General features: G+C 51.1%; 1 pseudogene across 1 annotated transcript; it reads left to right on the top strand.

Moving 5' to 3' along the window:
• The first annotated feature begins 6860 nt into the window (after positions 1 to 6860).
• On the top strand, positions 6861 to 10005 carry Ppia-ps9 (peptidylprolyl isomerase A, pseudogene 9; annotated as a pseudogene). Its single transcript, XR_015621222.1, has 3 exons — positions 6861 to 7623; positions 7704 to 7760; positions 9843 to 10005. The product of XR_015621222.1 is annotated as a peptidylprolyl isomerase A, pseudogene 9 (transcript).
• Positions 10006 to 12196: the final 2191 nt, after the last annotated feature.

The following is a 12196-nucleotide window of genomic DNA, read 5'->3' as shown; positions in this document are numbered from 1 at the left end:
CAAGGCTGTCCCAGCTGTGTGGCCCAGAAGCTCTGAGAGCCACTCCTCAGGCTGCCCAAAGCAGCATTGCTGTTGTTGACCAAGGAAATCCCTGTGTCCCACCCTGCCTGGCCCCTGCCCACTCCCACATTCTACATTCTAGCTTCCTCCATCCTACCCTGCTCAGAGGTCTGTCCCTTCCTATTGCTCCAGCTAGGTCTAGAGCCCCAACTCAGGCCTCCTTCAGGCTCCTGTTTCCACAGCACCCTGCAGAGTGGCAGGTGCCCAGGGTGGCTGTGGGGATTGCGGTTTTAGGATTATCCAATATAAAGACTCAGAGACCCCAGGCCATCGGAGCCGCTGATTTTGGGAGGCCCAGCTGAGACTGGCTCCAGGCTAGAAGCAGGGGCCCCACTGCAGCCCCGACTCAGTCACACCCGGCCCCTCCTTCACCTCCTCAGAGCTCCAGTCCTCAGATAGGGAGGACGGGTGGGCACAGGTGCTGCATTCACGGAGAAAACTGGCCCATTTCTGAGGCGAGTAGACTCTGTTGTTACTGCCTTTCTGTGGCTCAGAAACCAGGAGCCATGGGACTCCAGCTGTTATGGGGATACCATTGGTGGGCCCATGCCGAGGTGGCGTGCCCCTGAGTAATGACACCATGCAACAGGCCTGGCAAAAAAAGAGGTTTATTGCAGGAAGGGAGAGGAGTGAGGTCCTGGGAAGGAGAAGAGGTAGACAAGTGGGCATTTAGACAGACAGACAGAGACAGACGGACAGACAGGAGCAGAGCCAGGAGGGCAGAGAAACAGGGTGGAGAACAGATAGAGCAGATGTGAGAACAAACTGGGAGGGGGAAGGGAGGGAGGTAAAGATGGGGAGGGAGGCAGAGAGAGATTGAGAGAGGAGAGAGAGAGAGAGAGAGAGAGAGAGAGAGAGAGAGAGCGAGAGAGCGCTGCCAAGTGCCCTGCGGTCCTCTTATAGCAACAAGTACCTGTAATACCCGGCCAGCGATGACATAAGCAATTGCTAGGTCCCTGGGGCAGGCCAGTGGAATGGCCTGTAAGCTAAAACGAGCGTCACTTGGTTAACCACTATGACACTTCAGAAACGACTTAGTTTCCACTCATGGCAATCTCAATATTTCCGTGGAAAAGAAAGTCTTCAAGGATATATAGGAGGTTTTTTCCCCCTCGAGATAACACTAAACAGCTTCTGGTCCAGGCAGTAGGCAAAGTGTCTGTGAGGGAGGGCAGCAGGGAGAGGCAAGGTGACTCGGGTGGCCCAGGTCCTGTGTGTTAGAGGAACTGAGGTGTCAGGCAAACCCTGGACTGACCTCGAGGGTGGAGGCCTGGGCCCAAGTCAGCCCCCTTGATGGCTGCTTCCTCCTGGCTGTCCAGCTGTCTGTCTGTCTGGTGCCACCTGCGTCCACTGTCCAGCATTCTCTCTACCTGTCCTCTTTTCTTCTGTCCTGACAGTTGGTCCTAGTGCACGCAGTGCACACACACACACACACACACACACACACACACACACACACACACACACTAATAACTAGGTAGATAAATTGGTTAAAAATCATCCCATTCCAACTGTTATCTGTAACTCTTAATACTTTTATTTTTATCTTAAAATTCTTTTAATTAAGAAATTATTTTAAGCAAGGTGGTGGTGGCACACGCCCTTAATCTCAGGACTCAGGAGGCAGAGGCAGGTAGACCTCTGCGTTTGAAGGCTTTAAACAGAGTAAGTTTCAGGACAGCTGGGGCCACACAAAGAAACTCGGTCTTGGGGGGGAAAAAAACTAGTGTATAAATATTTGCAAGTAAAGATATGTGGACAAGTGGGTATACTGTGTGACACACTGTAACACACTATAGCTTCTATAGCAAGATTTTTGTTTGCTTGGGGTATTTTTGGCAGGGGAGGTTGCAAGGGTGGAGGCCAGGGGCCAGGAGATGAGTGGGACTGGGGTGCATGACGTGAAATTCACAGAAGATCAACAACAAGTTAAAAGTTTCTATTTTATATGCACGTGTGTTTTCCCTGCTTGTATAAATGTGCACCCCATGTGTACCTAATGCCCATGGAGGTCAGAAGAGGGCAACAGATCCCTTGGGGCTGGAGGTGCAGACAGTGTGGCTGCCGCAGGGATGCTGGAGGTGCAGACAGTGGTCTTCACTAGGGAGCCAACTCTCCAGCCCTTGATCGGCTTTTAAAATCTTTGTCCTGGGCTGGAGAGATGGCTCAGTGGTTAAGAGCTCCGACTGTTTTTCCAGAGGCCCTGAGTTCAAATCCCAGCAACCACATGGTGGCTCACAACCATCTGTAATGGGATCTGATGCCCTCTTCTGGTGTATCTGAAGACAGCTACAGTGTACTTATATATAATAAATAAAATGAATCATTAAAAAAAATAAATGAATAAGTGCAATAAAATTGAAACAAACAAAACAACCCAGTCTTACTCTCAAGAGGGAAGGAGGGAGAAGGACCGGCCTCCCTTGAAGGGCTGAGCCAACACCAAGTCCTTGCCTCCCACTGTGAATGGGGGAGATGAGGCCACTCTGGGGCCAGCCCTCAACCTCCAGACCCTGTTTTCCTCCCTGTTTCCTAAATGCTGGCTCATTTGAGACTTGGTGACAGCTCATTGTTAAAGGACAGTCACAGTAAGGAAGGCTTCTAGGTCTCTGTGTGGTGCCTAAGTGCCTTCCAGCCCTGAAAGGCTTGCCCAGGATGTTAGAGAGAAAGACTCAGCTGAACAGAGTGGGTCACTGCTGTAGTCCCAGCACTTGGAAGGCTTGAAAGTCATCTTGAAAGATATCCTCAGCCATACAACAAGTTAAAAAGTCAGCCTGGGCTACAAAATAGATCTTGTATTAAACAAACAGTGTGGAGGAGAGAGGGGACTGACACTCTCTAAGCTGCTGTTGGGTCATTGCTGGGTGCGTTTGCTCATTTTGGTCTGCTGGGATAGAGAGACAAGGAAGGAAAAAAGCCCCAGCTCTCTAGGACCATCCGACCTCAGCATAATGAGTGAATGAATGGCTGCTGGGAGGCTGTGGCCACAAAAGCCGTTTCTCATGCAACGAAAAGAAAGGGACAGAGTGAGGGACATCGGACCACAGCAACCCCGCACCACATAGAAGCCTACTGTTGAGCCATAGAGGTCGTACTCCGAGCTGTATAGCAACTCCGCGCCTGTTCAGCCAGCGTTCTTCTAAAGGGCTCAGCCCTTGGAGGAAAAGGTCACCAATGAGTTCCACCCCCCTCCGCCCCGGCTCCCCCCCATACCGTGGCACAGGCTTGCCTGGAGGACAGTAAGGCGTGCCCCTCCCCATCCCCTCACTCCCCCGTTGCAAGGGCTTGCCCAAGGTCTCCCTGGCTGGCGGTTAGAAGCGGAAGGAGACAAGGAAACCCCGAACAGAGGATTTGGAACCAGAATGGGTTTGAGGGGGAAGCAGATGGGAGGGCCAGCAAGGGAACTTCAGGCCACAGGAAAGAGAGACCACAGACAATGGATGGAAATGACCTAAGGAATCCCAGAGGGGGGTCATTTGGTCTCTCCGCAGGCCTCAAAGCCTGTAGGCCCACTGCTCACATCCACAGACCAGGGGTGACAGGAAATGCCTGGTGAATCCCTGTAGTCTGGACACAGGACTTCTGGAAGCACCAAGTTCTGGCCTGAACAAAATAAAGACAGATAAGATGGACCGGGGAGGGGTTATGGTCCAGGTTCCACCATCCTTCCCCATCCTCCCTCCCCCTCCCCTTCCCCTCCCGTCCCTCTCCCCCTCTCCCTCTCTCACTCTCCAGCCCTCCTCTCCATCCCCCTCCCCATTCCCTCCCTCTCTTCCTCTTCCTCTCCCTCCCCCTCCCTTTGCCAAGTGCCTATGGAGCACTTCTGTGAACAAGACAACCCCTCTAGGGGCTGGGTTCTAGCAGGGGACAACCAGATCCCCCATCTGTATTATCTGGAAATCAGCAGTTCAGTTCACAGGTCAGCAGTGGCGGCTTGATCCATTTGCAAACGTTTCACAGATACCCCCAGCAGTCCAGTTCAGTAGAGTTGGAATATCAAACAGGAATCAGCAACATGAGTCAGCAGGAGGGACCAGGAGGGACCAGGAGGGACCCCTCTCTCATCGAAGGGGAAGATCAGCAAAAATGCAAGACCAACACACTTTGCACAACTAACTCTGTGAGCAAGCCAAGCTCAGCCTCCTGCACTGTCCGTCGAGCCCTGTTATACCCTCCAAAGATCACTCCTCCTCCGAGGGTCTTGCCTCAGCACATGTGTCTGTCTCAACTGACATTAGCCAATCAGCCTGAGTCCAAGGAAACAGCAAGAAACTGTACCACACCACCATGTTTCTGGTGAGTTTCAGTCTATGGGGTCCTGATGAACGTGGTCTAAGGTGGACCAGTGCAGGTGCATTGTTAGCCAAGAATTCTTCATCGCGTGTTTTCCCACGTGCATGCCTTAGCAGAGCATCCTTTCTCCCGTGTCGGCTTTGGCTAAACGTTCCTTCCTGTGTTTGCCCCAGCAAAACACCATCCAACTGACTTTCCAAAGAACCTTTAAATTTCCGCTTCAAGCCAATCACCCAGAGAGCCAAGATGCTACTGAAGCAATCTTAAACCAGACCACAGGGTACATGGTGGCCAGGAACTGGGAGACCAGGCACCCTGAGATTTGCAGAGCCCTAGGTCAAGTGTAAGAGCAGTCTTCTACACTTGGGACAGAAGGCGGCCCCTGCAGATGGGTTGGCAACCTCTCTTCTCTCTGCTGGCCCTGTCTCCATCTCTTGCCACTGCGTTTCAGACTTTGCTATTCTCGTCCTTCTGAGTCATGGGAAATTAAAGATGCAAATGAGCAGCTCCGGCCTCGTCACCTTTGTAGTGTGAACTGCCAGTCTCAGATGCAGGAGAGCAGCCCTCAGGGCAGAATCACGACAACACAACGGCCCAATCTGTATTTTGTGATTCCTCTTGGGAGACTGAGGATGGGTTCAAGCTGGTCAGAGCGACAGACACAGCGGACAGAGGATGATGGGAGGGCAACGGGGAGAGTCCGGTAGCCGGCCGTTAGTTTTAGTTCATTATCAGTCTACTTGGACACCACACAGATTTGGAGAATTGTTTCTTGGCAACAATCATTCCAATTCCAGGCGTACAATAGAGCTTAAGGTGTGACCACAGAAACACTCCTTTGCAAAGTACGCACGATCACGAGGCTGGGTCTTAGAGCTCAGGGGCCAGGGATCTGATATGGTCGGTCTCTGACAGAGATAGAAGAGAGATGAGCAGTATATACGGTATCTCCCCTAAGGGTGGGTTCTATTGACTGAGAGCTAAGATAAAGGCCCCGGGGAGGGAGAGTCTGACACAGACATACTGGGGGATTTGGGTGAGGTCTGCCTTTGCAGACAGCACAGGTGACAGGTCTTTAACGACCTCTACTCAAAGCCTTCTGGGCAGAAAACTGGTATTCATTTCCTTCTTTGAGGAGACACCCTTTCACGACTAACATCCCTGGTTTCCCTCGTGATCTGTGGACACAGGACCTTTGTGTCCTCGACAATCCAAGAGTATAAAGGGGCTGGGTCGGAGCAGGCAGGCAGTGATCACCTCTGTGTGGCCCTTGCTGTGCTGAGTGGCAGGGTATGGAAGGCGGCCTGCCCTCGATGGGAGCCCACTCCTGTCACACACACAGGGGTGCAGGGGCTCGGTGCAGGTACTGGGGCTAAGTATAGCAGCTGATTGCTGGAGTCGAAAGGCTCAAGAGAGCAGAATAGCAGGGAGGGGGACCTGGAGGGGAGGGGCAGCGATCGGGATGAAAAATGAATGAATAAAGAAAGGAAAAAAGAAAGAAAGAAAGAAAGAAAGAAAGAAAGAGAGAAAACCAAGTAATATTGGAAACACCAAGAGAAAGAGTGAGCGAGCAAGCCAGAGAGAGAGAGAGGGAAAGGGGAAGGGAAGGGAAGGGAAGGGGGAAGGGAAGGGAAGGGGGAAGGGAAGGGAAGGGGGAAGGGAAGGGAAGGGGGAAGGGAAGGGAAGGGAAGGGGGAAGGGGAAAGGGAAGGAAGAAGGGGGAAAGGGGAAGGGAAGGGGGAAGGGGAAAGGGAAGGAAGAAGGGGGAAAGGGAAGAGAAGGGAAGCAGGAAGGGAAGGGGGAAGGGAAGGGAAGGGAAGCAGGAAGGGAAGGGAAGGGAAGGGAAGCAGGAAGGGAAGCGGGAAGGGAAGGGGGAAGGGAAGGGAAGAGAAAAGAGAAAAGAGGAGAGAAGAGGAGACTTAGGAAACTTACTAGCTAGCTTTTAAACTTTCAGCCACTTGAAGCTAGACATGGTGGCTGGATGGGTGCCACAGGAATCATTAAGCACTGTGTAAACTGAAGACCCCACGAAGGGAGGAGCTATGGATTTCCGCAAGGGTAAATGATTGGCTCCAACTTCGTGATCACGGGGCTAGAGTGTCACAAATTCAAAGCCAAACTTCCTTTAAAAAGCCATTCATCGGGGGCTGGAGAGATGGCTCAGAGGTTAAGAGCACTGACTGCTCTTCCAGAGGTCCTGAGTTCAATTCCCAGCAACCACATGGTGGCTCACAACCATCTGTAATGGGATCTGATGCCCTCTTCTGCTGTGTCTGAAGAGAGTGACAGTGTACCCACATACATAAAATAAATAAACAAACAAACAAATAAATAAATAAATCTTAAAAAATAAAAAAGCTATTCATCAGCCAGGCGTGGCGGCTTTTATCCCAGCACTCAGGAGGCAGAGGCAGGTGGATCTCTGAGTTCGAGGCCAGCCTTGTCTATAGAGTGAGTTCCAGGACAGCCAGGGCTGCACAGAGAAACCCTGTCTCAAAAAACAAAACAAGGCTTTGCAGACGCCGCTGTCGCTTTTCGCCGCTTGCTGCAGACATGGTCAACCCCACCGTGTTCTTCAAGATCATGGCCGATGGCGAGCCCTTGGGCCGAGTCTCCTTCGAGCTGTTTGCAGACAAAGTTTCCAAAGACAGCAGAAAACTTTCGTGCTCTGAGCACTGGGGAGAAAGGATTTGGCTATAAGGGCTCCTCCTTTCACAGAATTATTCCAGGGTTCATGTGCCAGAGTGGTGACTTCACACGCCATAATGGCACTGGTGGCAAGTCCATCTACGGAGAGAAATTTGAGGATGAGAACTTCATCCTGAAGCATACAGGTCCTGGCACCTTGTCCATGGCAAATGCTGGACCAAACACAAATGGTTCCCAGGTTTTTATCTGCACTGCCAAGACTGAGTGGCTGGATGGCAGGCATGTGGTCTTTAGGAAGGTAAAAGAAGGCATGAACATTGTGGAAGCCGTGGAGCGTTTTGGGTCCAGGAATGGCAAGACCAGCAAGAAAATCACCATTTCCGACTGTGGACAACGCTAATTTCTTTGACTTGCGGGCATTTTACCCATCAAACCATTCCTTCTGTAGCTCAGGAGAGCGCCCCACCCCATCTGCTTGCAATACCCTGTAATCTCTGCTCTCACTGAAGTTCTTTGGGTTCCATATTTTCCTCATTCCCCTTCAAGTCTACCAGGATTGCAAAATTAAGTTTATGATTATGAATAAAGACTAAATAAGAAAAAAAAACAAAACAAAACAGGGGTTGGAGAGTTAGCTCAGTGGTAGAGTGCTTGCCTAGCAAGCGCAAGGCCCTGGGTTCGGTCCCCATCTCTGAAAAATAGAAAAGAAAAACAAAACAAAACAAAAACAGCCAAAAAAAAAAATCAGAACAACAACAAGCCTACCTTCTACTAACCCGAAAGCCGAGTACACGTTAGGCAGCATCTGAGACCTGTAACAGGGTTTTTTTGTGAGCTTTGTGACAACCTGCCTACCTGTTTGCTTGGTGAATGTCTTGATTAATGACCTCCTTTGTTTTGCAACTTCATGTCTGGGCTCCCACAGTGGGTATTATCCTGGGCCACAGCCACTCACATTTGACTCAACATAAACTGTCTCGTCCCTTTGGGCCAGCACTCCACACCTGCGCGGTACGTGTTTTTCTTTCAGAGTGGGGTGCTCAGTGTTATCCACAAGAGTGCTCCAGCCACTAGCCTCGCCACCAGGAAGCAGCTGGAGACCGCTCACTGCACACCCCGGGCACACCATGTGCTTTCTCGGAAACCTCCAGGGATGGAGGACCCTCCGAGGGGCCCTGCCCTCTGTCTAGCAGAGAGCGGGAAGAAAGAATGGCCCTGCCCCACGGCATGAGAGGGAGACCTGTGGACACTTCTCAGATCTCTCCTGGGGCTGTTTATGCCATCTCTTGGCTCACTGTACGGTGAGGCTGGTGAATCTTAGCAGGACAGCCACCTGCCAGGCACGGCTGTGGTGAACACCGTGCTGACTCCAGAGCTAAAGCTTGCTGTCCCCCTCCACCGATCACAAGCCTGAGGGTACATGGGGGATGAAGTGGGTAACCCTAAGGGGGGCAGGGCCCCAGCAGCACTGGGAAAGGTTTCCCAGGGGTGGTCATTTTTGATCAGGCCTTGAAGGAAGAATAGTTTTGTTTGCCAGTTGAAGGACAAAGTCAGAGAAGGCCCTGCAGGTCGGAGAAATAGAACAGGGAAACTGAGAAAACATAGAAAGTGGGGGTGGGGTAAGGTGGGGAGGAGGTGGGCAGTGCAGAGCCACTCAACTGCAGCTTGTGGTTTTCAAAACCAAAAGAGAAAAAGAGTATGGGATTTGAATGAGAAGTTTCTGGAAAACCAGGCTAAAAGACTTGGTATTTATCCTGTCAGGTCCAGTCTGCCGCCCCTGCTAAGAAAGCCACCCTGATACAGAGCCATAAACTCACTTAAAACATTGTCAGGGCAGGAGGACAGGTTCTGTTAGTAAGGTGGTTGCCATGCAAGTGTGAGGTCCTGGGTTCAATCCCCAGCACCATATAAAGTGTCAGGCGTGGCAGTTCTTACCTGTCGCTCCAGTCCTGGTGAGACAGAAGCTGGAAGCAGCCCGGAGCTCCCTGGCCAGCCAGTCTAGCCAGATCAGTGAACTCCAGGCTCAGGGAGAGAATCTGTCTTAAATAGTAAGGTGGAGGCCTGAAGAGATGGCTTATGGAGTAAAGGGACTTGCAGCCAAGCTCAAAGATCTGAGTTCAAACCCCGGACACACGTTAGGAGGAGAGAGCCAACTCCTCCATACACACACCTATCTCCACACATAAAAATAATCAATTAGGGGTTGGGGATTTAGCTCAGTGGTAGAGCGCTTGCCTAGGAAGCGCAAGGCCCTGGGTTCGGTCCCCAGCTCCGAAAAAAAGAACAAAAAAAAATAATAATCAATTAATTAATTGATAACATTTTTGAGAAATTGACGAAGATTGCTGACATCAACCATATGAACACCACCAAGACAAGAAAGGTTTTGTTTGGTTTTTTTTGGTGGCCATTTTTCCTGTAACGTGAATGTGGAGTTCTTAAACTCTGTAACTATAACACTGTGTTGCAGTGGCCTGGGGACTTTGCAAATGTGGAGAGTTCCTAGAAATCAAAATGTATATTTAGATAGAGAGCAAGCAAGGTCTCGGAGGCCCCTCAGTCCCTGCTGCCCCACAGCCATCTGCTGGGTTGGGTGGTGCACACCTCTCATACTAGTACTACGAAGGCAGAGGCAGGAGGATCTCTGTGAGTTCAAGGCTAGCCTGGTCTACATAGAGAGTTCCAGGACAACCAGTGTTACATCAAGAGACCCACTTTTTTTTTTTTTTTTTTTTTTTTCCCGGAGCTGGGGACTGAACCCAGGGCCTTGCACTTGCTAGGCAAGCGCTCTACCACTGAGCTAAATCCCCAGCCCCTAAGAGACCCACTTTTAAACCAAAGCCAAAACCAACCAAACAAAAAAGAATCAAAAACAAGAAAGAAAGAAAGAAAGAAAGAAAGAAAGAAAGAAAGAGAGAGAGAAAGAGAGAGAGAAAGCAAGCAAGCTTCTAGTCCATCATAGATGGATTTTTTAAGCATTATTATCTGTGCATTGCCCGTATCTGTGTCTGCATGAGAACATCAGATCTCGGAGTTTTAGGCAGTTGTCAATCGCCATGTGGATGCTGGAATTTGAACTTGGGTCCTCTGGGTTCAAATTCCAGCCTCACAGATGAATATTTTTTTAAAATCCAAGGAAAATTAGTTGGGGGAGAGCCCCTCCAACCTGATGTTTTTATTTTAAGATCTAGTACATATCAAATACTCGACGCCTGCTCTCACCCCCCCAACCCCCCACCCCCACCCCCACCCCCTCACACTTGCCTCACTGCAGGTGCTGCCCTGGCTTGTTTCTCAGATGTCCAGGGCTCTCCTGATTAGAGTGTTTAGAACAGCTTCCTCAGCAGGTGGCCTGCCCAAGGTTGCACAGCTGGTGACAGCTGGTGAGAGAGGGGACTGAGCCCCACTGCCTTGCTGAACCTCTAGAGGCCTGAACCAAGCTTGCTTTTCTTTTTCTTTTTCTTTTTTAAAAGATATTCTATATAAGTACATGTAGCTGTTTCAGACACAATAGAAGAGGGCATCAGATCCCATTACAGATGGTTGTGAGCCACCATGTGGTTGCTGGGAATTGAACTCAGGACTTCTGGAAGAGCAGTCAGTGCTCCTAACCACTGAACCTTGCTTTTTGTTTCCTCTTTGCGTAAGGTCAAGGGCTCTGCAGATGGCAAGGGCTGGCTCTGTGTGTGTGTGTGTGTGTGTGTGTGTGTGTGTGTGTGTGTGTGTGTGTGTTATGTGGTGGGGGTGCTGGGTGTGTGGTGTATGTGTGTGGTCTGTGTGGTGTGTGGTGTGTGGTATGTGTGGTGGGGGCTGGGTGTGTGGGGTGTGTGTCTGGTGTGTGTGTGTGTGTGTATGTGTGTGTTATGTGGTGGGGGGCTGGGTGTGTGGTGTGTGGTATATGTGTGTGGTCTGTGTGGTGTGTGGTGTGGTGTGTGTGTGTGTGTGTGTGTGTGTGTGTGTGTGTGTGTGGTGGGGGCTGTGTGTGTGTGGTATGTGTGGTGGGGGTGGGGTGTGTGTGTGTGTGGCATGCATGTGTGGTGCATGGTGTTGGAGGTGTTGGAGCCAGTTTAAGACAATCAGGAACTTCTTGCTCAGTGTCCTCCTGCAAGGCAGCCAGTGCTCAGAGGCCTCCAGGGAGGGCCAGAGAAGGAGGGCAGGAAGAAGCAGGGGACTCATCAGTGGCTGGCAATTACACAGTGCTTTGTCATTCTTAATTAGCTCAGCGGCTCTGCAGCCTGAGAACTCCCAGGGATGTTCACACGGGCCTGGGAGGAGGCGCCTGCAGGGTTCACTGGGGACAGCAGGTGGGGTGGGCGGGGCTTCTCAGGAGTCCCTCTCCAGATCCCCAAGACCCTGCCATTCATTCCTCCAGGGGCAGAAAAATGCATCAGGGACTAGAAAGGCAGGAGGCACATCCTTGGCTGGGTTGTGAGCACCTCCAGGGGCTCTTCAGCGGCTCCACGGAACCCTGGGAACGTGAGGACTTCAGTCTCCTTCCGGAGACCTGCTCAACCGTTGGGAACTGCCCACAGGCTCAGGGTCACTACAAACTTAAGATGACCATTGTGGCTGTTGGCTGGGCACCTGCTTCATGCCAGGCACTGACTGACCTCTCGCAATCATGAACCCCAGAAGCCTCTCAAAGCCCTGGAAGGGGACCAGAGCTCACTGTTCCGACAGGAAAACTGGAGCATCGGTTAGATTAGATGACACATACAGATATGGAGACTCTGGTTACAGAGACCAGGCATGTAGAACTCCAAGGTTGAAGAGATGCTGTGCGTGCGTGTGTGTGTGTGTGTGTGTGTGTGTGTGTGTGTGTGTGTGTGTGTGTGTATGTGTGTACAAGCATGTATAAGTGGGTATGTGTCCACATGTTTACATGTATCAGGGCAAGAAAAGTCATAGAAGTAGCTAAGGTTTGGGTATCCAAGAGGCCACTTAGATCCTGTAGCATGGGTGAGGAAGCCAAGGGAGGCTGGAAGTTTCTAGAAAAGAAAGCACTGTAAGCAGGGAGGGTGGGCCAGATAAGCAGGTTAGCAGGCAGGTTAAAGGTCAGGACTGTGTAAGGACAGGCTCCTTCTGGACTGCTGGCTCTCCCATCACTCAGATCCCCTCGGGGAGGCTGGTCTCCACCCTAACAGCAGAACTCTGGTAGCTGAGGTGAGGCCATCTTGCTCAAGGCTCAGGCTAGT

The sequence above is a fragment of the Rattus norvegicus genome, chromosome 5 (genome assembly GCF_021556685.1).
Source record: "Rattus norvegicus strain SHRSP/BbbUtx chromosome 5, alternate assembly SHRSP_T2T, whole genome shotgun sequence".
Classification (NCBI taxonomy): domain Eukaryota; kingdom Metazoa; phylum Chordata; class Mammalia; order Rodentia; family Muridae; genus Rattus; species Rattus norvegicus.
Note: the sequence above shows the minus strand (reverse complement) of the source record. Positions and strands in the feature narration are given on the sequence as shown.